We start from the raw sequence: 24,512 nt of genomic DNA, 5'->3' as shown, positions 1-24,512 counted from the left end.
AGCCCCCTATACCAAGACATCCAGAGATCACAGCCCCCTACACCAAGACATCCATAAATCACAGCCCCCTACACCAAGACATCCATAGATCACAGCCCCCTACACCAAGACATCCATAGATCACAGCCCCCTATACCAAGACATCCATAGATCACAGCCCCCTACACCAAGACATCCATAGATCACAGCCCCCTACACCAAGACATCCATAGATCACAGCCCCCTACACCAAGACATCCATAGATCACAGCCCCCTACACCAAGACATCCATAGATCACAGCCCCCTACACCAAGACATCCATAGATCACAGCCCCCTACACCAAGATATCCATAGATCACAGCCCCCTACACCAAGACATCCATAGATCACAGCCCCCTACACCAAGACATCCATAGATCACAGCCCCCTATACCAAGACATCCATAGATCACAGCCACACACACCAAGATATCCATAGATCACAGCCCCCTACACCAAGACATCCATAGATCACAGCCACACACACCAAGATATCCATAGATCACAGCCCCCTACACCAAGACATCCATAGATCACCGCCCCTACACCAAGACATCCATAGATCACAGCTCCCTACACCAAGACATCCATAGATCACAGCCCCCTACACCAAGACATCCATAGATCACAGCCCCTACACCAAGACATCCATAGATCACAGCCCCCTATACCAAGACATCCATAGATCACAGCCCCCTACACCAAGACATCCATAGATCACAGCCCCCTACACCAAGACATCCATAGATCACAGCCCCTACACCAAGACATCCATAGATCACAGCCCCCTATACCAAGACATCCATAGATCACAGCCCCCTACACCAAGACATCCATAGATCACAGCCCCCTACACCAAGACATCCATAGATCACAGCCCCCTACACCAAGACATCCATAGATCACAGCCCCCTATACCAAGACATCCATAGATCACAGCCCCCTACACCAAGATATCCAGAGATCACAGCCCCCTACACCAAGACATCCATAGATCACAGCCCCCTACACCAAGACATCCATAGATCACAGCCCCCTACACCAAGACATCCATAGATCACAGCCACACACACCAAGATATCCATAGATCACAGCCCCCTACACCAAGATATCCATAGATCACAGCCCCCTACACCAAGATATCCATAGATCACAGCCCCCTATACCAAGACATCCATAGATCACAGCCCCCTACACCAAGATATCCAGAGATCACAGCCCCCTACACCAAGACATCCATAGATCACAGCCCCCTACACCAAGACATCCATAGATCACAGCCCCTACACCAAGACATCCATAGATCACAGCCCCCTATACCAAGACATCCATAGATCACAGCCCCCTATACCAAGACATCCATAGATCACAGCCCCCTACACCAAGATATCCATAGATCACAGCCCCATACACCAAGATATCAATAGATCACAGCCCCCTACACCAAGATATCCATAGATCACAGCCCCCTACACCAAGACATCCATAGATCACAGCCCCCTACACCAAGACATCCATAGATCACAGCTCCCTACACCAAGACATCCATAGATCATAGCCCCCTACAACCTTATATACTGGGTGTAATCCTCAGTATCTGTATTATTCTGTATATATACACTGCACAGTACCACTTCTCCTGTCCTGTATACTGGATGTAATCCTCAGTATCTGTATTATTCTGTATATATACACTGCACAGTACCACTTCTCTTGTCCTGTATACTGGGTGTAATCCTCAGTATCTGTATTATTCTGTATATATACACTGCACAGTACCACTTCTCCTGTCCTGTATACTGGGTGTAATCCTCAGTACCTGTATTATTCTGTATATATACACTGCACAGTACCACTCCTCCTGTCCTGTATACTGGGTGTAATTCTCAGTATCTGTATTATTCTGTATATATACACTGCACAGTACCACTCCTCCTGTCCTGTATACTGGGTGTAATCCTCAGTATCTGTATTATTCTGTATATATACACTGCACAGTGCCACTTCTCCTGTCCTGTATACTGGGTGTAATCCTCAGTACCTGTATTATTCTGTATATATACACTGCACAGTACCACTCCTCCTGTCCTGTATACTGGGTGTAATTCTCAGTATCTGTATTATTCTGTATATATACACTGCACAGTACCACTCCTCCTGTCCTGTATACTGGGTGTAATCCTCAGTATATGTATTATTCTGTATATATACACTGCACAGTACCACTTCTCCTGTCCTGTATACTGGGTGTAATCCTCAGTATCTGTATTATTCTGTATATATACACTGCACAGTACCACTTCTCCTGTCCTGTATACTGGGTGTAATCCTCAGTATATGTATTATTCTGTATATATACACTGCACAGTACCACTTCTCCTGTCCTGTATACTGGGTGTAATCCTCAGTATCTGTATTATTCTGTATATATACACTGCACAGTACCACTTCTCCTGTCCTGTATACTGGGTGTAATCCTCAGTACCTGTATTATTCTGTATATATACACTGCACAGTACCACTTCTCCTGTCCTGTATACTGGGTGTAATCCTCAGTATCTGTATTATTCTGTATATATACACTGGACAGTACCACTTCTCCTGTCCTGTATACTGGGTGTAATCCTCAGTACCTGTATTATTCTGTATATATACACTGCACAGTACCACTTCTCCTGTCCTGTATACTGGGTGTAATCCTCAGTACCTGTATTATTCTGTATATACACTGCACAGTACCACTTCTCCTGTCCTGTATACTGGGTGTAATCCTCAGTACCTGTATTATTCTGTATATATACACTGCACAGTACCACTCCTCCTGTCCTGTATACTGGGTGTAATCCTCAGTATCTGTATTATTCTGTATATATACACTGTACAGTACCACTTCTCCTGTCCTGTATACTGGGTGTAATCCTCAGTATCTGTATTATTCTGTATATATACACTGCACAGTACCACTTCTCCTGTCCTGTATACTGGGTGTAATCCTCAGTATCTGTATTATTCTGTATATATACACTGCACAGTACCACTTCTCCTGTCCTGTATACTGGGTGTAATCCTCAGTATCTGTATTATTCTGTATATATACACTGCACAGTACCACTTCTCTCCTGTATACTGGGTGTAATCCTCAGTATCTGTATTATTCTGTATATATACACTGCACAGTACCACTTCTCCTGTCCTGTATACTGGGTGTAATCTTCAGTATCTGTATTATTTTGTATATACACTGCACAGTACCACTTCTCCTGTCCTGTATACTGGGTGTAATCCTCAGTAGCTGTATTATTCTGTATATATATACTGCACAGTACCACTTCTCTCCTGTATGCTGGGTGTAATCCTCAGTATCTGTATTATTCTGTATATATACACTGCACAGTACCACTTCTCCTGTCCTGTATACTGGGTGTAATCCTCAGTATCTGTATTATTCTGTATATATATACTGCACAGTACCACTTCTCTCCTGTCCTGTATACTGGGTGTAATCCTCAGTATCTGTATTATTCTGTATATATACACTGCACAGTACCACTTCTCCTGTCCTGTATACTGGGTGTAATCCTCAGTATCTGTATTATTCTGTATATATACACTGCACAGTACCACTTCTCCTGTCCTGTATACAGGGTGTAATCCTCAGTATCTGTATTATTCTGTATATATACACTGCACAGTACCACTTCTCCTTTCCTGTATACTGGGTGTAATCCCCAGTATCTCTATTATTCCGTGTATATATACACTGCACAGTACCATTTCTCCTGTATACTGGGTGTAATCCTCAGTGTCTGTATTATTCTGTATATATACACTGCACAGTACCACTTCTCCTGTCCTGTATACTGGGTGCAATCCTCAGTATATGTATTATTCTGTATATATACACTGCACAGTACCACTTCTCCTGTCCTGTATACTGGGTGTAATCCTCAGTATCAGTATTATTCTGTATATACACTGCACAGTACCACTTCTGTCCTGTATACTGGGTGCAATCCTCAGTATATGTATTATTCTGTGTATATACACTGCACAGTACCACTTCTCCTATCCTGTATACTGGGTGTAATCCTCAGTATCTGTATTATTCTGTATATATACACTGCACAGTACCACTTCTCCTGTCCTGTATACTGGGTGTAATCCTCAGTATCTGTATTGTTCTGTATATATACACTGCACAGTACCACTTCTCCTGTCCTGTATACTGGGTGTAATCCTCAGTATCTGTATTGTTCTGTATATATACACTGCACAGTACCACTTCTCCTGTCCTGTATACTGGGTGTAATCCTCAGTATCTATATTATTCTGTATATATACACTGCACAGTACCACTTCTCCTGTCCTGTATACTGGGTGTAATCCTCAGTATCTGTATTATTCTGTATATATACACTGCACAGTACCACTTCTTCTGTCCTGTATACTGGGTGTAATCCTCAGTATCTGTATTATTCTGTATATATACACTGCACAGTACCACTTCTCCTGTCCTGTATACTGGGTGTAATCCTCAGTATCTGTATTATTCTGTATATATACACTGCGCAGTACCACTTCTCCTGTCCTGTATACTGGGTGTAATCCTCAGTATCTGTATTGTTCTGTATATATACACTGCACAGTACCACTTCTCCTGTCCTGTATACTGGGTGTAATCCTCAGTATCTATATTATTCTGTATATATACACTGCACAGTACCACTTCTCCTGTCCTGTATACTGGGTGTAATCCTCAGTATCTGTATTATTCTGTATATATACACTGCGCAGTACCACTTCTCCTGTCCTGTATACTGGGTGTAATCCTCAGTATCTGTATTGTTCTGTATATATACACTGCACAGTACCACTTCTCCTGTCCTGTATACTGGGTGTAATCCTCAGTATCTATATTATTCTGTATATATACACTGCACAGTCACTTCTCCTGTCCTGTATACTGGGTGTAATCCTCAGTAGCTGTATAATTCTGTATATATACACTGCACAGTACCACTTCTCCTGTCCTGTTTACTGGGTGTAATCCTCAGTGTCTGTATTATTCTGTATATATACACTGCACAGTACCACTTCTCCTGTCCTGTATACTGGGTGTAATCCTCAGTATCTGTATTATTCTGTATATATACACTGCACAGTACCACTTCTCCTGTCCTGTATACTGGGTGTAATCCTCAGTACCTGTATTATTCTGTGTATATATACACTGCACAGTACCACTTCTCCTGTCCTGTATACTGGGTGTAATCCTCAGTATCTGTATTATTCTGTATATATACACTGCACAGTACCACTTCTTCTGTCCTGTATACTGGGTGTAATCCTCAGTACCTGTATTATTCTGTATATATACACTGCACAGTACCACTTCTCCTGTCCTGTATACTGGGTGTAATCCTCAGTATCTGTATTATTCTGTATATATACACTGCACAGTACCACTTCTCCTGTCCTGTATACTGGGTGTAATCCTCAGTATCTGTATTATTCTGTATATATACACTGCACAGTACCACTTCTCCTGTCCTGTATACTGGGTGTAATCCTCAGTATCTGTATTGTTCTGTATATATACACTGCACAGTACCACTTCTCCTGTCCTGTATACTGGGTGTAATCCTCAGTATCTATATTATTCTGTATATATACACTGCACAGTACCACTTCTCCTGTCCTGTATACTGGGTGTAATCCTCAGTATCTGTATTATTCTGTATATATACACTGCGCAGTACCACTTCTCCTGTCCTGTATACTGGGTGTAATCCTCAGTATCTGTATTGTTCTGTATATATACACTGCACAGTACCACTTCTCCTGTCCTGTATACTGGGTGTAATCCTCAGTATCTATATTATTCTGTATATATACACTGCACAGTCACTTCTCCTGTCCTGTATACTGGGTGTAATCCTCAGTAGCTGTATAATTCTGTATATATACACTGCACAGTACCACTTCTCCTGTCCTGTTTACTGGGTGTAATCCTCAGTGTCTGTATTATTCTGTATATATACACTGCACAGTACCACTTCTCCTGTCCTGTATACTGGGTGTAATCCTCAGTATCTGTATTATTCTGTATATATACACTGCACAGTACCACTTCTCCTGTCCTGTATACTGGGTGTAATCCTCAGTACCTGTATTATTCTGTGTATATATACACTGCACAGTACCACTTCTCCTGTCCTGTATACTGGGTGTAATCCTCAGTATCTGTATTATTCTGTATATATACACTGCACAGTACCACTTCTTCTGTCCTGTATACTGGGTGTAATCCTCAGTACCTGTATTATTCTGTATATATACACTGCACAGTACCACTTCTCCTGTCCTGTATACTGGGTGTAATCCTCAGTATCTGTATTATTCTGTATATATACACTGCACAGTACCACTTCTCCTGTCCTGTATACTGGGTGTAATCCTCAGTATCTGTATTATTCTGTATATATACACTGCACAGTACCACTTCTCCTGTCCTGTATACTGGGTGTAATCCTCAGTATCTGTATTATTCTGTATATATACACTGCACAGTACCACTTCTCCTGTCCTGTATACTGGGTGTAATCCTCAGTATCTGTATTATTCTGTATATATACACTGCACAGTACCACTTCTCCTGTCCTGTATACTGGGTGTAATCCTCAGTATCTGTATTATTCTGTATATATACACTGCACAGTACCACTCCTCCTGTCCTGTATACTGGGTGTAATCCTCAGTACCTGTATTATTCTGTATATATACACTGCACAGTACCACTTCTCCTGTCCTGTATACTGGGTGTAATCCTCAGTATCTGTATTATTCTGTATATATACACTGCACAGTACCACTCCTCCTGTCCTGTATACTGGGTGTAATCCTCAGTATCTGTATTATTCTGTATATATACACTGCACAGTACCACTTCTCCTGTCCTGTATACTGGGTGTAATCCTCAGTACCTGTATTATTCTGTATATATACACTGCACAGTACCACTTCTCCTGTCCTGTATACTGGGTGTAATCCTCAGTATCTGTATTATTCTGTATATATACACTGCACAGTACCACTTCTCCTGTCCTGTATACTGGGTGTAATCCTCAGTAGCTGTATTATTCTGTATATATACACTGCACAGTACCACTTCTCCTGTCCTGTATACTGGGTGTAATCCTCAGTATCTGTATTATTCTGTATATATACACTGCACAGTACCACTTCTCCTGTCCTGTATACTGGGTGTAATCCTCAGTATCTGTATTATTCTGTATATATACACTGCACAGTACCACTTCTCCTGTCCTGTATACTGGGTGTAATCCTCAGTACCTGTATTATTCTGTATATATACACTGCACAGTACCACTTCTCCTGTCCTGTATACTGGGTGTAATCCTCAGTATCTGTATTATTCTGTATATATACACTGCACAGTACCACTCCTCCTGTCCTGTATACTGGGTGTAATCCTCAGTATCTGTATTATTCTGTATATATACACTGCACAGTACCACTTCTCCTGTCCTGTATACTGGGTGTATTTCCCAGTATCTGTGTATATGGTCCTCATCCTCCTCTTCCTCCTCCCCTTTCTTCTTTATACCTCTCCCCTGCTGAGTGCTGTGAGCGCGGTTCTCCGCCCTTTTGCCCGTGTCTCTGTGTTGCGCCCCTTTATGGGGTACGAGCTCTTTCAGGCGCTCGTCTCTTCTCTGCTGCACTTATATTCACCACCATTTCCAATCCTGTGTAGCTGATAAAACCTGGAGAATATTGTAAACATTCACCTCGTTCTGGCGAATTCCTTCGCTGCCATCAAAGTGTCCGACCGTGAAGTCTCGCAGGACATCATTTCTCTGGACGCAGAGTTCCCAGGGAGCGAGCACTCAGCAGGGAGCGAGCACTCAGCAGGACGCACACGGAAACTGAACTAATCCTAATACAAAGGATCACTGCAAAGACTGTGCCCGGCGGGACGTCTCCGCGACATTCCTCCTCACCGGCAGTGGCCGGAGAATGCGAGGGGCCCAACATATCACAGAAAAAGAGCGAAACGAGACCATCCCAAGTGTGTCAGAGCCGTCAACCCGACTTCTGACCCAAAGCACACTATGACAGGATTGTTATAGAACGGTTTAAGCAGTCCTATGTAAATAATACTTCATCAGTGTTGAATGAAAACTATTGAATTTTTATTAAAGACTTGGTTAATGGTTATATTTTCTTAAATATTTGTGGTGTTACTTAGGACTGCAGGTGACATCTACATTATCTATACTCATAGATATTGCTGTGTTATCTGTGGTGTTACATGGGACTGCAGGTGACATATCTGGTGACTCAGCGTCTGGCCACTTGTGTCGGAGGTGAACTGTTGTTAATAAGGTCAAACGTATGATTCCTTTGTTAAATCAGAGTAGTTAGCCATTGTCTCATGTCAGACTGATCGGAGCCCTATTGTCTCTAAATGCAGATTGTTTGTAAATGCGGATTGCATTACAGCCTGTCACACGGAGGTTTTTACAAACATCGCCAACTGTCATGGCAGCATCAGGATCTGTTCAAACTACAGATTCTGGCACTCCACCTGAAAACTTCTCTAATGGCTGTGATTAGCGCAGGCAGACTCGGGCAACGACACATTGGTTGGCAGACTAGCAAGAGTTAATCACTAGAGTTGAGCGATGTTCGAGTCGAACGGTTCGCCAATTTCATGTTCGAGTGATTTTGGGCAATGTTCGAGCCGTTCGACGAACTCGAACAATTTGCTTAAAGCTTGGCAGTTCGAGTTACGTTCGAGAATGGTTCGATGACCAAAATCGTGGCTTTTCACAGTAAGGCTATGTGCGCACGTTGCGTATCTGCATGCGTCCTGCATCCCCAGCACAATCCCTCTCCCTTTCCTACTCACCGATCACGGGCCCAGCGCTGCACGGCTGTCACAAATCTCCAGCGGCTTTTCCTCTTTTGAAAATGGCTGCCGCCTCATTATTCAATCAGGTATTCCCTGCTTTCCCCGCCTACTGGTGCCCATGATTGGTTGCAATCAGACACGCCCCCTCAATGAGTGACAGCTGTCTCACTGCAACCAATCACAGCCGCCGGTGGGCGGGTCTATATCGTGCAGTAAAATAAATAAATAAATAATTGAAAAAAAATAAATAAAATAATGCGGTCCAAACTTTGATACCTGGAGGCTGGTATTGCCAGGATGAGGAGCGCCACATTATGGGGAGCCCTCCAGCCTAACAATATCACCCAGCAGCCGCCCGGAATTGCCGCATCCATTAGATGAGACAGTCCTGGGACTCTACCCAGCTCATCCTGAATTGCCCTGGTGCGGTGGCAATCGAGGTAATAAAGGGGTTAATCATGACAGGCGTCTCCCCGAGATACCTTCCATGATTAACCTGTAAGTGAAAGTAAAGAAACACACAAAGCGAAAATCCTTTATTTGGAATAAAAGACAAAAAAACACCTCATTTACCTCTTTATTAATCCCCAAACAACAATCCAGGTTCGAAGTAATCCACACGACACCGTCAGCTCTGCTACATGAAGCTGACAGGGAGCCCCGTAGAACACGAGCGCTCTGTGTCCTCTCCACGCAGCACCTGAAGTGAGCCGCGCTGTCACTGGAGACTTCACTCTGCAATGCAGAGGTCAAGATAACCAAATCTTCCTAAGTCTCCCTTTAGAGGCAGTGGCTCAATGGTTAGAGCTACTGCTTAAGCAGCATTAGTTCACGAGTTCAAGTCTCGGCCGCCCCGGTAAAGAGTTTAATTTATTTTTAATTTTAAATTATAATTATTATTTATTTATATTTTAATTTAATTATGCACTGAGGGGAGGAGCCAGACATCAGCTGTGAGCCGTGGGCCACACCTCTAAAATCGGAGCAGTTCACGGAATGAGGCTGCATTGCTCTCTCCTCTCCTCTCTCTTGTTCTGTCTCTCTCTTTCTCTCTCTCTCTTTCTGTCCCTCTCCTCTCTTTCTCTCTCTCTTCTCTCCTCTTCTCTCTCCTCTCTCTCTCTCTTCTCTCTCTCTTCTCTCCTCTTCTCTCTCCTCTCTCTCTTCTCTCCCTTCTCCCTCTCTCTCTTCTCTCTTCTTTCTCTCTCCCTCTCTTCTCTCTCCTCTCTCTCTTCTCTCTCTCCCTCTCTCTTCTTTTTTCTCTCTCTTTTCTCTCTCTCTCCTCTCTCTCTTTTCTCTCAGACCTGGAGAAGATCAGCTGATGCGGTCACCTGACGGAATCAGCTGACACTAAAAGTTGAGCGGTGAGACCAGCTTTTTACCGCCTGGCCGGCTAAACTATGAGCTGCTGCTGTTGGACAGGAGTCTGCACAGAAGTGTGTGTTTTTTTTTTTGCACTGATGCATCAGTTGATTGTATAAAAGTTGTTTATACAATTAGCTGCTGTGTCAGGTGATTCAGGCCCTTGAACCTGACACATCATCTGATCGCTTTGCCTTCCAGCAAACCGATCAGATGATATTGGATCCGGATTGGACGGCGCGGGACCCTTGACCCAGGATTACTTTGGAGGGGGGTTCTTTATTTCAATAAAGATGGAGTCACTAATTGTGTTGTGTTTTATTTCTAATAAAAATATTTTTCTGTGTGTTGTGTTTTTTTTTATCTGTACTGGAAATTCATGGTGGCCATGTCTAATATTGGCGTGACACCATAACTTTCGGGCTTAGGGCCAGTTGATTATATACAGCTAGCCCTAACCTAATTATTACCCAGCGAGCCACCCGTCACCAGGGTAGCTAGAAGAGTTGGATACAGCACCAGAAGATGGCACTTCTATGAAAGCGTCATTTTCTGGGGCGGCTATGGACTGCAATTCGCAGCAGGGGTGCCCAGAAAGCTTGGGAACCCTGCGCTGCGGATTCCAATCACCAGCTGCCTAGTTGTACCTGGCTGGACACAAAAATTGGGCTAAGCCCACGTCATTTTTTTTTAATTATTTCATGAAATTCATGAAATAATTAAAAAAAAAAAAAGGGCTTCCCTATATTTTTGGCTCCCAGCCGGGTATAAATAGGCAGCTGGGGGTTGGGGGCAGCCCGTAGCTGCCTACTGTACCTGGCTAGCATACAAATACATGGCGAAGCCCACATAATTTTTTTGGGGGGGGGGCAAAAAACTGCATGCAGTCCTGGATGGAGTATGCTGAGCCTTGTAGTTTTGCAGCTGCTGTCTGTCTGTATGGAGGAGAGCAGACAGCAGCTGCAGAACTACAAGGCTCAGCATGCTCCAGTCACTAGTGTATGCAGGAGAGCAGACAGCAGCTGCAGAACTACAAGGCTCAGCATACTCCATCCAGGACTGTATGCAGGAGTTTTTTGCCCCTCAAAAAAATGACGTGGGCTTTGCCATATTTTTGTATGCTAGCCAGGTACAGCAGGCAGGTTTGGCTGTCCCCAACCCCCAGCTGCCTATTTGTACCCGGCTGGGAACTAAAAAAAATAAGGAAGAACTTTTTTTTAATTATTTCATGAAATAATTAAAAAAAAAAAAGACACCACAAAAAATACTTTAATAGAAATAAATTCACAGACACACTTAGAGACTCCATGCTTATTACTCCCTCTCACCCCTCTACGATCCTGCTCTTCTGTCTTCTTTCTCCTTCAACCCATGCAGCTTTGCTACATCAGACAGCATTGCATGGGAGGAAGACGCTGCTGCTCCCGTGCAGTCTAATCACTCAGTGAGAGTGAGCAGAGGCTGCGGGCTGTAAGCGGTGACGTCACCGCTGCCACCATTGCGAAAGTAATCTGACAGGTGGTCACTATAGCAACGGTACTCTGATCACGTGAGTCCCGGTGCCGCAATTCACCGGCTGTGGCAGCCAGTTCTTGCATGTGGGCTGACTCTGTAAAGAGCGCCCACATGCAGGAACGAGGAAGCCGACCATGTGCCAGAGCATCTCGCCAGTATACGGAGATGCCCAAACGAGCACCGCATACCGGAGAGATGCACTGACAGGACCTAGCATGACGTCTAGCCATGTGACCAGTCTATAGCCAATGAGATAATACACACGTGACTGGTCACATGCTATTTTGATGTCACGGAAGGTCCTGTCATCAGTGCTGGTTACCGGGAGGACGCAGCGATTATCGGAAGGAAAAGCGGCGGGAGACAGAGTGCAGGACGCGTCGCAGGGACAGGTAAGTGTAATGGCAATGTTTATTAACTGTATGTGTACATGTATAATGTGTTTTTATGTGTTTGTGTTTGCCTCCCATTGTTTTCAATGGGGTTCACCGAACGGAGCCTCCGTTCGACGAACCGAACTCGAACTCTAGGGGGTGGCTCATCTCCATTAATCACTGCTTGTGAGTCTCCTTCGATCCAAAATTGTTTCTGTTTGCCAAATGCCAGAATAATGAGGGAGAGAGAAAGTTTTCAGGCATTTTTATTACTTTCTGCACAGTGAAGTTTACATACACTAAAGGGTGCTTTACACGCTGCGACATCGCTAGCGATTGCTAGCGATGTCGTGAGCGATAGCACCCGCCCCCGTCTGTTACGTCACCACCGGAGTCCGCTCCAGCGACTTCTGCTCCGATCGCCAGGTGACGCCGTGTTCCTGCCGTGGATGGTGCTGGTGATGGAAGAGGAGTCGATGCCAGTGGCACTGGTGGGCGCAGGCTCCGATCATCCACTGGGCTGGGTTATCTTGGGATCTGCAGTACCGCTGGCTGACTGTGGGTGGCGTGTGTCTTCCAGCGGAAGTTGCCAGCGTTCAACTTCGGCCAATGGGAAGACACCACACCCTTCTTAGCTCCCCTCCTGTCACATGACCACTGCCAGAGATAGTTCTGATTTCCTGGCTCCTGGTCCGCCCTATTCTGTTTTGTGATTCCTGTGTGCTGACTTCTGCGTGTTTTCTGACTGTTTTTGTACCTCGCTGCCCGATCCGGATTTGACCTCTGCTCCGTTTTCTGATTACGTCCTTGTCTGTCGATTCTGTCCCTGTTCTGCTATTCCTGGTTTGACCCTGCCTGACGACTACTCTCATCGGACTGCAGCCTTCCACGGGTAGTGATCTCCAGGGCCCTGTGTAATTCCAAATCCCTGTATAGGGGTTAAAGGGTTTCAGGGTTCTGGGGGTCCTGCTTGGTGAGTGGCTTCCCTCTAGTCTGTCCATTTCATCCCACCTGAGTCTGTTGATCCAGGCAGGCGTTACACCGTCGTTCGTGCGACATTTGTTGATCGCTGCCGTAGCGAACATTATCGCTACGGCAGCGTCACATGCACATACCTTTTCAGCGACGTCGCTGGGGCCGCCGAACAAGCCATCCCTCAAGGGGGAGGTGCGTTCGGCGTCAAAGCGACATCACTGCGGCGTCATTAAGTGGCCGCCCAATAGCAGAGGAGGGGCGGAGATGTGCGGCCGGAACATGCTGCCCACCTCCTTCCTTCCTCATTGCCGGTGGACGCAGGTAAGGAGATGTTCGTCGTTCCTGAGGTTTATTGGCAACTTCTGCGTTAATTACAGATACACCTGTGGATGTATTGTAATGCACCTGAAACACACGTCTTCTTTGTGTATAATCATGGGAAAGTCAAAAGAATTCAGCCAAGATCTGAGGAAGAGAATTTTGGACTTGCACAAGTCTGGTTCATCCTTGGGTGCAATTTCCAGATACCTGAAGGTGCCTCGTTAATCTGCACAAACAATTATACACAATTACAAACAAGATGGGAATGTGCAGCCATCATACCGCTCAGGAAGGAGACAGGTTCTGTGTACCAGAGATGAACGTGCTGTGGTCAGACATGTGCAGATCAACCCAAGAACAAAAGCAGAAGACCTTGTGAAGATGCTGGAGGAAGCTGGTAAGATTGTGTCATTATCCACAGTGAGACGAGTCCTGTATCAACATGGGCTGAAAGACCACTCTGCCCGGAAAAAGCCATTACTCCAAAAGAAACAGAAAAAGCCAGATTAATGTTTGTAAATATAGACAGGAACAAAGAGCTTAATATGTGGAGTCTTCCTGTGGTCTGACAAAACTAACATTGAGCTATTTGGCCATAATGACCATCGTTACATTTGGAGGAAAAAGGGAGAAGCTTTGACGCCTAAGAACATCATCCCAACTGTGACACACGGGGGGCAGCATCATGTTGTGGGGTTGTTTTGTTGCAGGAGGGACTGGTGACTTCACAAAATAGATGGCATCATGAGGAAAGAAGATTATATGTGGCAATACTGAAGAACATCTCAAGACATCAGCCAGGAACTTACAGCTTGGTGGAAATGGGGCTTCCAGATGGACAATGACCCGAAGCTACTGCCAAACTGGCCACAAAGTGGCTTAAGGAGAACAAAGTCAATGTTTTGGAGCGGCCATCACAAAGCCCTGATCTCAATCCTATGGAAAATGTATGGGCAAAGCTAAAAAGACCGGAGCGAGCGGCGACCTCCAAACATGGCTCAGTTACACCAGATCTGTCAGGAGGAATCGCCCCAAATTCCACCAACTATTGTGAGAAGCTTCTGGAAGGATCCAAAACGTTTCCCCCAAGTCACACAGTGTAAGGGCAATTCTTTTGTATAGAGAGTGGAGGGAAAAACCTGCAGATGTGTCTGTATAGAGAATTGAGGGAAAAACCTGCAGATGTGTCTGTATAGAGAATTGAGGGAAAAACCTGCAGATGTGTCTGTATAGAGAATTGAGGGAAAAACCTGCAGATGTGTCTGTATAGAGAGCGGAGGGAAAAACCTGCAGATGTGTCTTTATAGAGAGCGGAGGGAAACTAAGGGTTTGCACTGTGTTAGAAGACAGAATATCAAACCACCAATCCATTATATACCGTGCCCATGAATGTAAATCAGGCTGCCACGTAATTGGGAAAGGTGCGAGTATATCACAACCAGATGGATTGCAGGAAGAATTCTCCACTTCCAGTTTTGTTAGAATAATTATTTTTCTTCATCCCAGATGGTTTCCTCATCATCCGACCTTTTCCAGACTCATTCATCAGCCGCTCCTGGACTCACCACTGGTAAGCCGTTCCCGGATTCACCACCGGTAAGCCGCTCCCGGACTCACCACCGGTAAGTAAATTTCGATTGATACTCACATAGAATATTTCCAATTCTATTCAGAAAAATGCATATTAACCCTTTCAGTATTAAGCTGATAGATGCATTTGCTTTCTTTCCCCACGTTCCCCCCTGTCACCCCCATGTTACCAGGTCAATTCCTTTGATTTTGGGGAGTCTGGCATCGCTGTGATGGACCTGGTCGGTGTCTGGCTTTGGCTTTCAGTTCTGTGAGGTCTTCAGTGGTTTTTCAGTTTTCGATATCTCACGCTTTCGTGTTCGTAGTTTTATTCCTCTTGATGTTTGCCCTACGTACAGTTTTTTACAGGGACGCTGCGCACAGTAAATCTCTCCTTTGGAATTACATGACAAATGATGCCGATTGTACTGTCCTTGTATAAAGTGGAGTTTCCGAACCTTTTACTTGGCTTTACATCACCCGCATGAGAAGATCCCCTTGATATCCAGCCAACTAGTCTGTCTACCATTTCTTGATGGTTCAGGGTAACTGTGCACCAAAAGATCCTTAATATTTCTCGATCGTCGTGCATTAGCAGAAGGGGTTCTGGCTACTATTTCTTTAGGATGGGATCGCAGTGTGGGATACACCAGTGATTTTTTGCTGCTCTCATTGCTTATTGTAGGTTGTAATTAACCGGTCTTTATCATCATTCTGTCCTTTATTATCCTCTTTTTTTGTATAGTTGCTCATTCCTGGGTGCCTTCTTAGCTCTCATATTTCCTCTATGGAATTGCCGTTTGCTGTACCCTCTTTCCAAGAATCTTTCTCTCATATTTGCAGCTTGCAGTGCAAACGTTTATTGATCTGAGCAAATCCCTTTAATAGGTAATGACTAGAATTGAGCGGACTGCCAATAATCCGGGTCCGTGACAAAGAAGTCCGGATCCGATCCAGCCCCATATATGTCAATGGGGAGGAGAGAGGAGAGAGAAAAAAAAATAAAAAATAAGAAGCCGAATTCGGATCGTGCACCCCGAATCCCCGTGTCCGGGTCGGACGCGGATCTGTCACTCAAACGTCGCGGATCCAGATTTTGCCAGTCCGGGTCCGCTCAACACTAGTAATCACTTAAAGTTATCCCTTCCCTACTGGTGTGCCTCGAATTGTAGATGAAGGTATAAGGAGTCTGTTCCAATTTCCCCTCCACATAATCAAAATGTCCAAACTTTCCACTGTTCTTGCTGCTTTATAAGTTAGTATGATTTTGACATTATTATTATCCAGATTGGTCATTGACCGATGTAATTGAGCTAGCGTTCCTTCCTAGACAAACCAAACATCGTCTATAAAGCGTATCCATTCCTGGACAGGATTGCTTATAAAATTTGTCGCTCTTAAAAACAAATTTGTGTAAGATGGGGCTCAGGCTGCGCCCATTGCGGTGCCTTGAAGTTAAAAGTGCACTTGTTTATTAAGTAGTTAAAATGAAGTCCAGGAGTACCAATAATGTCTCAGTCATTTGTGGTTCGATGCCGCTTGAGGCCATCTTCATGTTAGATTGACAAGTAAAGCGCCTCCACGTCTCCTGCACCCATCAGCATTGTCCTCAGGTAGAACTGGTCTAATCTCTGGAGGCCCCAGTGGTATCTGTAGTAAAATGACAAGGTGGCTACCAATGGTTTTAAATAAAAATCAGTTGTTTAATAAGTCACATAAGCCACCATTGTCCTCCACTATCGGTCTCACAGGAGGATCCAGTGGATTTTTATGAACTTTGGGTATCAAATAGGAAGACGGTAAACGAGGATCTAGTTTTTTTAATAGTGTCCACCGTCTGTTTAGGAATCATTCCTTCCTCAAATGCTCCATCAAGGATATTCGGCAATCCCTGCTTCAATTTCATTGGAATTATTACATAGTAAGCCAGAGCTAATAATATTGATCGATCGGATCAATATGAGATATTATGCTTATAATATCGGATTATGAGATATAGTCACATCTAATATAAGTTCAGTTTCTAGACAATTAGTCAGAATTCTGAAATAATGAATCAGAGTGACAAGACAGAAGTTTAGGCTCCAAATAACAAGGTCAAAGTGCTGAGATGATAAGTCAGAGCTGTGATATAATCCGCCAGAGCTCACATAATGTGCCAGAAAATGTAGATAAGAAGCCAGTGATTTAGGGTGCCTTCACACTTTAGCGATGCAGCAGCGATCCGACCAGCGATCTGACCTGGTCAGGATCGCTGCTGCATCGCTACATGGTCGCTGGTGAGCTGTCAAACAGGCAGATCTCACCAGCGACCAGTGACCAGCCCCCAGCCAGCAGTGACGTGCAAGCGACGCTGCGCTTGCACGGAGCCGGCGTCTGGAAGCTGCGGACACTGGTAACTAAGGTAAACATGGGGTATGGTTACCCGATGTTTACATTAGTTACCAGCGCACACCGCTTAGCTTTGCTCTCCTAGCTACAGTACACATCGGGTTAATTAACCTGATGTGTAATGCAGCTACATGTGCAGAGAGCAGGGAGCCGCGCACACCGCTTAGCTTTGCTCTCCTAGCTACAGTACACATCGGGTTAATTAACCTGATGTGTAATGCAGCTACATGTGCAGGGAGCCGCGCACACTGAGCGCTGGCTCCCTGCTCTCCTAGCTACAGTACACATCGGGTTAATTACCCGATGTGTGCTGCAGCTACATGTGCAGAGAGCAGGGAGCCGCGCACACTGAGCGCTGGCTCCTTGCTCTCCTAGCTACAGTACACATCGGGTTAATTAACCTGATGTGTAATGCAGCTACATGTGCAGAGAGCAGGGAGCCGCGCACACTGAGCGTTGGCTCCTTGCTCTCCTAGCTACAGTACACATCGGGTTAATTACCCGATGTGTGCTGCAGCTACATGTGCAGAGAGCAGGGAGCCGCGCACACTGCTTAGCGCTGGCTCCTTGCTCTCCTAGCTACAGTACACATCGGGTTAATTAACCCGATGTGTAATGCAGCTACATGTGCAGAGAGCCGGAGCCGGCAGCACAGGCAGCGTGAGAGCTGCGGAGGCTGGTAACTAAGGTAAATATCGGGTAACCACCTTGGTTACCCGATGTTTATCTTGGTTACAGCTTACCGCGGCTGTCAGACGCCGGCTCCTGCTCCTGCTTCATTTGTCGCTCTCTCGCTGTCACACACAGCGATCTGTGCGTCACAGTGGGAGAGCGCCTTTGAAGAAAACGAACCAGGGCTGTGTGTAACGAGCAGCGATCTCGCAGCAGGGGCCAGATCGCTGCTCATTGTCACACACAGCGAGATCGCTAATGAGGTCACTGCTGCGTCACAAAAAGCGTGACTCAGCAGCGATCTCGGCAGCGAGCTCGCTGTGTGTGAAGCACCCCTTAGGAAAGTAGCAGATTAGCGATAACACTATCATATTACGCTGATATTTGGAGATAGTTGTGAGATAAGAGGGCCGATCTTTGATCTAATAATGGACCAACGAAGGTTAAGAGATAGTAAGTGAGAGCTTCAAGACAATAAATCAGAGCTTCGAATTAGGAAGTCATTTGGGGATATAATAACTGAGAATTTTGGGACATTAACGCCTTAAACCAATCACAGTTTGTCAAAGTGACCTCAACATAGAAACTAAAATAAGTAATAAAATGTTGTGCAAAAATGATCCCTCTTAGCCATTTGTTCATTTGTGATTTCAGCAGACTGTTCTGGGCAGAGCATTGACTCAAACTGACTGTGTCGCTTTCAGACGTAACATTTTGCTGTGACAAAGATGAGCCAAATATTCCATAACACCCTCCACAAATGCTGGAGTCAAAAGAGGTAACAATGCTCCATTCTGCCCCCAATCAAATTCCTCTCCCCTTATGGCACTCGCTTTGGAGCTCTCCTTGATCTGAATTCTCAGCACACGCACACTGTATCATCTGTATGTGTGCTGGTGCTACTCTTCTCTGCAGCGGCCTCTCGCTGCCCTGGGTAGGCGAAGCTGACAAGACATGGTAGAGCACATACTCTGACACTGTGTGCTCACACTCGCTGAGCTCCTGTAGTGGTGTCAGTATCAGACACTCACTATTGTGTGATCCTACCTGCAGCAAGTAGCCGCAGCAGACAGGAAAGGGAGATGAGAACAGACATTGATGTGTTGCGGGCAGGGGACAGACCACGGCAGGGGGGCTGCTCCAGATTCTTGGATCCGGGGTTGTGGCGGTGGCTCGAGGGGGGAACTGGATCTGGGCCTGAACACCCGTCCGCCGCCCACAACTGAAAAAGGGGTCACTAATAGCACACCAACTGCCTTCACTCTGAAGCACAGCCTCACCACTTAGTATCATATATCTGTAGAGGAAAGAATGGCTCACAAATATGGTCCTCCACTGCAGCCAGGACGTCACTTGAACCAGGTCATGGATCCTCCTCGGGAGCTGGTCACGGATCCTCCTTGGGAGCCAGTGACAGATCATCCTTGGGAGTCAGTGACGGATCCTCCTCAGAAGTCGGTCACTGATCCTCCTCGGGAGTCGGTCACGGATCCTCCTCATGAGCTGGTGATGGATCCTCCTTGGAAGCAGGGGACAGATCCTCCTCAGGAACTGGACACGGATCCTCCTCGGGAGCTGGTCACGGATCTTCCTCGGGAGCTGGTCACGGATCTTCCTCGGGAGCTGGTCACGGATCTTCCTCGGGAGCCCGGTCACGGATCCTCCTCATGATCTGGTGATGTATCCTCCTTGGGAGCAGGGGACAAATCCTCCTCGGGAACTGGACACGGATCCTCCTCGGGAACTGGACACGAATCTTCCTCGGGAACTGGACACAAATCTTCCTCGGGAACTGGACACAAATCTTCCTCGGGAGCCGGACACAGATCCTCCTCGGGAGCCGGACACAGATCCTCCTCGGGAGCCGGACACGGATCCTCCTCGGGAGCCGGACACAGATCCTCCTCGGGAGCCGGACACGGATCCTCCTCGGGAACTGGAAACGAATCTTCCTTGGGAGCCGGACACGGATCCTCCTCGGGAACTTGAAACTAATCTTCCTCGGGAGCCGGACACGGATCCTCCTCAGGTGCCGGTGACGGTCCTCTTCAGCTCATCAGGAGCCAGTCACGGTCCTCCTTGAGAGCCAGTCATAGTCCTCCTCTGGCACTGGTCATGGATCTTCAGCTGTAAGCTTGCTCCGCTGCCTACAGGAACGTCCTGCTGCAGGTTCAGACGCCAACTCTGCCTCTTCTTATCCCAGCCAAGCCTTTTATATTTAGTAACTGCACCACCATTGTAACTGACCTGGTGTTTCCTATTATCTGCTCCCTAGGGGACATAAACTTTGCTCTTCAATTCCTATTGTTCTTTTTCTCTCCATTGTCCCAAGTCTTACCAACCTCAATCAGTAAATTTCAACGCTTACTTGCAGATACACGGTTTAAGCAATGCTGCTTGCATCTTTTCTCTTATTCATCCCCGTACATTAGTGTATTAAAAAGGAGAATAATGTGTAATTATTATACAAGTTCAGAAGTCAGACGAGGTCGGCGTGTGTAGGCTAGAGGTCGGCGTGTGGAGAGGAAAGGTCGGCGTGTGTAGGCAAAAGGTCGGCACGTGCAGGGAGAAAGTCGGCACATGTAGGGGAGAGGTCGGCTTGTGTAGACTAGAGGTCGGCGTGTGGAGAGGAAAGGTCGGCTCGTGCAGGGAGGAAGTCGGCACATGTAGGGGAGAGGTCTGCGTGTGTAGTCGAGAGGTCGGCGTGTGTAGTCGAGAGGTCGGCGTGTGTAGTCGAGAGGTCGGCGTGTGTAGTCGAGAGGTCGGCGTGTGTAGTCGAGAGGTCGGCGTGTGTGGGCTAGAGGTCGGCGTGTGGAGAGGAAAGGTCGGCGTGTGTAGGCAAAAGGTCGGCACGTGCAGGGAGAAAGTCGGCACATGTAGGGGAGAGCTCTGCGTGTGTAGTCGAGAGGTCGGCGTGTGTAGTCGAGAGGTCGGCGTGTGTGGGCTAGAGGTCGGCGTGTGGAGAGGAAAGGTCGGCTCGTGCAGGGAGCAAGTCGGCACATGTAGGGGAGAGGTCTGCGTGTGTAGTCGAGAGGTCGGCGTGTGTAGTCGAGAGGTCGGCGTGTGTAGTCGAGAGGTCGGCGTGTGTAGTCGAGAGGTCGGCGTGTGTGGGCTAGAGGTCGGCGTGTGTGGGCTAGAGGTCGGCGTGTGTGGGTGAGAGGTCGTGAATAGAAGAGGTTGGCATGTGAATGGAAGAGGTTTGCAAGTGGAGGTGAGAGGTCGGGACATGGAGGAGAGAAGTTGGCACGTGAATGAAAGAGGTTTGCAAGTGGTGAGAGGTCAACACATGGAGGTAAAACGTTGGCGCATGAAGGAGAGAGCTCGGCGCGTGGAGGAGTGAGGTTGGCACGTTGAGGAGTGAGGTTGGCGTGTGGAGAGAGAGATTGGCCCGTGGAGGTGAGAGGTCAGTGCATTGAGGAGAGAGATCGGCGTGTGGAGGAGAGAGGTTGGCGTGTGAAGGTGAAAAATTGTCGCGTGGAGGTGAGAGGTCAGCGCATAGAAGACGCAAAGGTCAGCACATGGTGGTGAGAGGTCAGTGGATAGAGATGAGAGGTTGGCACGGAGAGGAAAGAACTTGGCTCATCACGTTGAGAGTCTCCAGCCCGAGAGCTAAAAGCAGACACAGAACCAGCAGGGGCAGTACTGAGGGTCTGCAGCCCGGGGGGTAATATTACTAAGGGAGATGTTGCCAGGGCGTGATATTATTGGAGGTTGATGTTACTGAGTGATGATGATATTGGGGGGAGATGTTACCAGGGATGATCATATTGGGGGTTGATGTTACTGGAGATGATGATATTGGGGGTTGATGTTACCGGGGGATGATGTGTAACGCCTGCCTGGATCAACAGACTCAGGTGGGATGAAATGGACAGGCTAGAGGGAAGCCACTCACCAAGCAGGACCCCCAGAACCCTGAAACCCTTTAACCCCTATCCAGGGATTTGGAATTGCACAGGGCCCTGGAGATCACTACCTGTGGAAGGCTGCAGTCCGATGAGAGTAGTCGTCAGGCAGGGTCAAACCAGGAATAGCAGAACAGGGACAGAATCGGCAGACAAGGACGTAATCAGAAAACGTAGCAGAGGTCAAATCCGAATTGGGCAGCGAGGTACAAAAACAGCAGGCAGAAGGGTAGTCAGAAAACACGCAGAAGTCAGCACACAGGAATCATAAAACAGAATAGGGCGGACCAGGAGCCAGGAAATCAGAACTATCTCTGGCAGAGGTGAACAGACAGGAGGGGAACTAAGAAGGGTGTGGTGTCTTCCCATTGGCTGTAGCTGAACGCTGGCAACTTCAGCTGGAAGACACACGCCACCACAGTCAGCCAGCGGTACTGCAGATCCCACAATAAGCCAGCCCAGTGGATGATTGGAGCCTGCGCCCACCGGTGCCGCTGGCATCGACTACTCTCCCATCACCAGCACCATCCACAGCAGGAACACGGCGTCGCCTAGCGATCGGAGCAGAAGTCGCTGGAGCGGACTCCGGTAGTGACGTAACATGATGATATTGGGGAGAGATGAAATTTGGGGCTTATGTTACCAGGGGATGATGATATTGGGTATTGATGTTACGGGGGGATGATGATATAGGGGGGAGATGTTACCGGGAGATGATGATATTGGGGCTTATTTTACCGGCGGATGATGATATTGAGGGTTGATGTTACCGGGGGATGATGATATTAGGGGTTGATGTTACCGGGGGATGATGATATTGGGGGTTTATGTTACCGAGGGATGAAGATATTGGGGGTTGATGTTACCGAGGGATGATGATATTGGGGGTTGATGTTACCGGGGGATGATGATATTGGGGGTTTATGTTACCGGGGGATGATATTAGGGGTGGATGTTACCGGGGGATGATATTGAGGGTTGATGTTACCGGGGGATGATGATATTGGGGGTTTATGTTACCGAAGGATGAAGATATTGGGGGTTTATGTTACCGAGGGATGATGATATTGGGGGTTGATGTTACCGGGGGATGATGATATTGGGGGTTGATGTTACCGGGGGATGATGGGGTGATGGTGATATTGGGGGTTTATGTTACTGGAGGATGATGATATTGGGGGTTTATGTTACCGAGGGATGATGATATTGGGGTTGATGTTACAGGGTGATGATGATATTGGGGGGTTGATGTTATTGGGTGATGATGGTATTGCGGGTTGATGTTACCGGGTGATGATGATATTGCGGGTTGATGTCACTGGGTGATGATGATATTGCGGGTTGATGTCACTGGGTGATGATGATATTGCGGGTTGATGTCACTGGGTGATGATGATATTGCGGGTTGATGTTACCGGGTGATGATGATATTGCGGGTTGATGTCACTGGGTGATGATGATATTGGGGGGAGATGTTTCCGGGGGATGATGATATTAGGGGAGATGTTACCGGAGGATGATGATATTGGGGGGAGATGTTACCGGAGGATGATGACATTGGGGGAGATGTCACCGGGGGATGATGATATTGGAGGGAGATGTTGCCGGGGGATGATATTGGGGGAGATGTTTCCGGGGGATGATGATATTGGGGGGAGATGTTTCCGGGGGATGATGATGATATTGGGGGGGGGGATGTTTCCGGGGGATGATGATATTGGGGGAGATGTTTCCGGGGGATGATGATGATATTGGGGAGAGATGTTTCCGGGGGATGATGATATTGGGGGGAGATGTTACCAGAGGATGATGATATTGGAGTGATATTTCCGGGGGTTGGGGATATTAGGGGTGATATTGGGGGGGGGATGATATTAGCGGGTTCTTGTATTCACATGCTGGATCCTCGTTAATGATATATTTATCCGCAGATCATTATCTCGCCGCTTTTTAAAAGCCGGAAACATTAACTCTTCGCTGCGGTGACGGATAAATTACTGGTAATTGTTGCAGCGCGGTGACATCGCACACGTCACAATTACAGGAAATTCAAAGATTTTATTTATAAAATGTAAAAGTCTCAGAATATCTGTGTCCCTGGGCCGGGGTGTCAGGATGACAATGCTTCTATTGAGCCACTTTCTGCTTACATCTGATCCTGGGAAAGTTGGGTGTCGGCAGTGCAGCCGCTGTGCAGGGCTGGAGCCTGGCGTTCCCAGATGCCACCGGCTCTACGGCACGGAATGTTTTATCCTCGGATCTGTACAGTGACTGATGATGCCACCCATCTTGCGCACAGTCCTGAGCGTCATCTGGTGGCAGATCACACTGGAGCGGGGGTACAGCCAGGTTGATGATGGCACCCAGCTCGCCCAATGCCCTGAGCGTCATCTGGTGGCTGTACAATGGGCAGATCACACTGGAGCGGGGGTACAGCCAGGTTGATGATGGTACCCAGCTCGCCCAATGCCCTGA

At 46.8% G+C, this 24,512-nt stretch overlaps 1 protein-coding gene across 1 annotated transcript in view; it reads right to left on the bottom strand.

Moving 5' to 3' along the window:
* LOC142301384 (solute carrier organic anion transporter family member 1B3-like) overlaps nucleotides 1-7,982 on the bottom strand; it is an 88,241-nt gene extending 80,259 nt beyond the window's left edge. Inside the window, exon 1 of the mRNA XM_075342376.1 lies at nucleotides 7,830-7,982. The gene's annotated coding sequence lies outside the window, so the exon portion shown is untranslated. The remainder of the gene's footprint in view (nucleotides 1-7,829) is intronic.
* Between the last annotated feature and the right edge of the window lie 16,530 nt (nucleotides 7,983-24,512).

Source organism: Anomaloglossus baeobatrachus, chromosome 4, assembly GCF_048569485.1.
Source record: "Anomaloglossus baeobatrachus isolate aAnoBae1 chromosome 4, aAnoBae1.hap1, whole genome shotgun sequence".
Lineage (NCBI taxonomy): Eukaryota > Metazoa > Chordata > Amphibia > Anura > Aromobatidae > Anomaloglossus > Anomaloglossus baeobatrachus.
The sequence above is the reverse complement of the archived record's forward strand: the minus strand, read 5'-3'. Positions and strand labels throughout refer to the sequence as shown.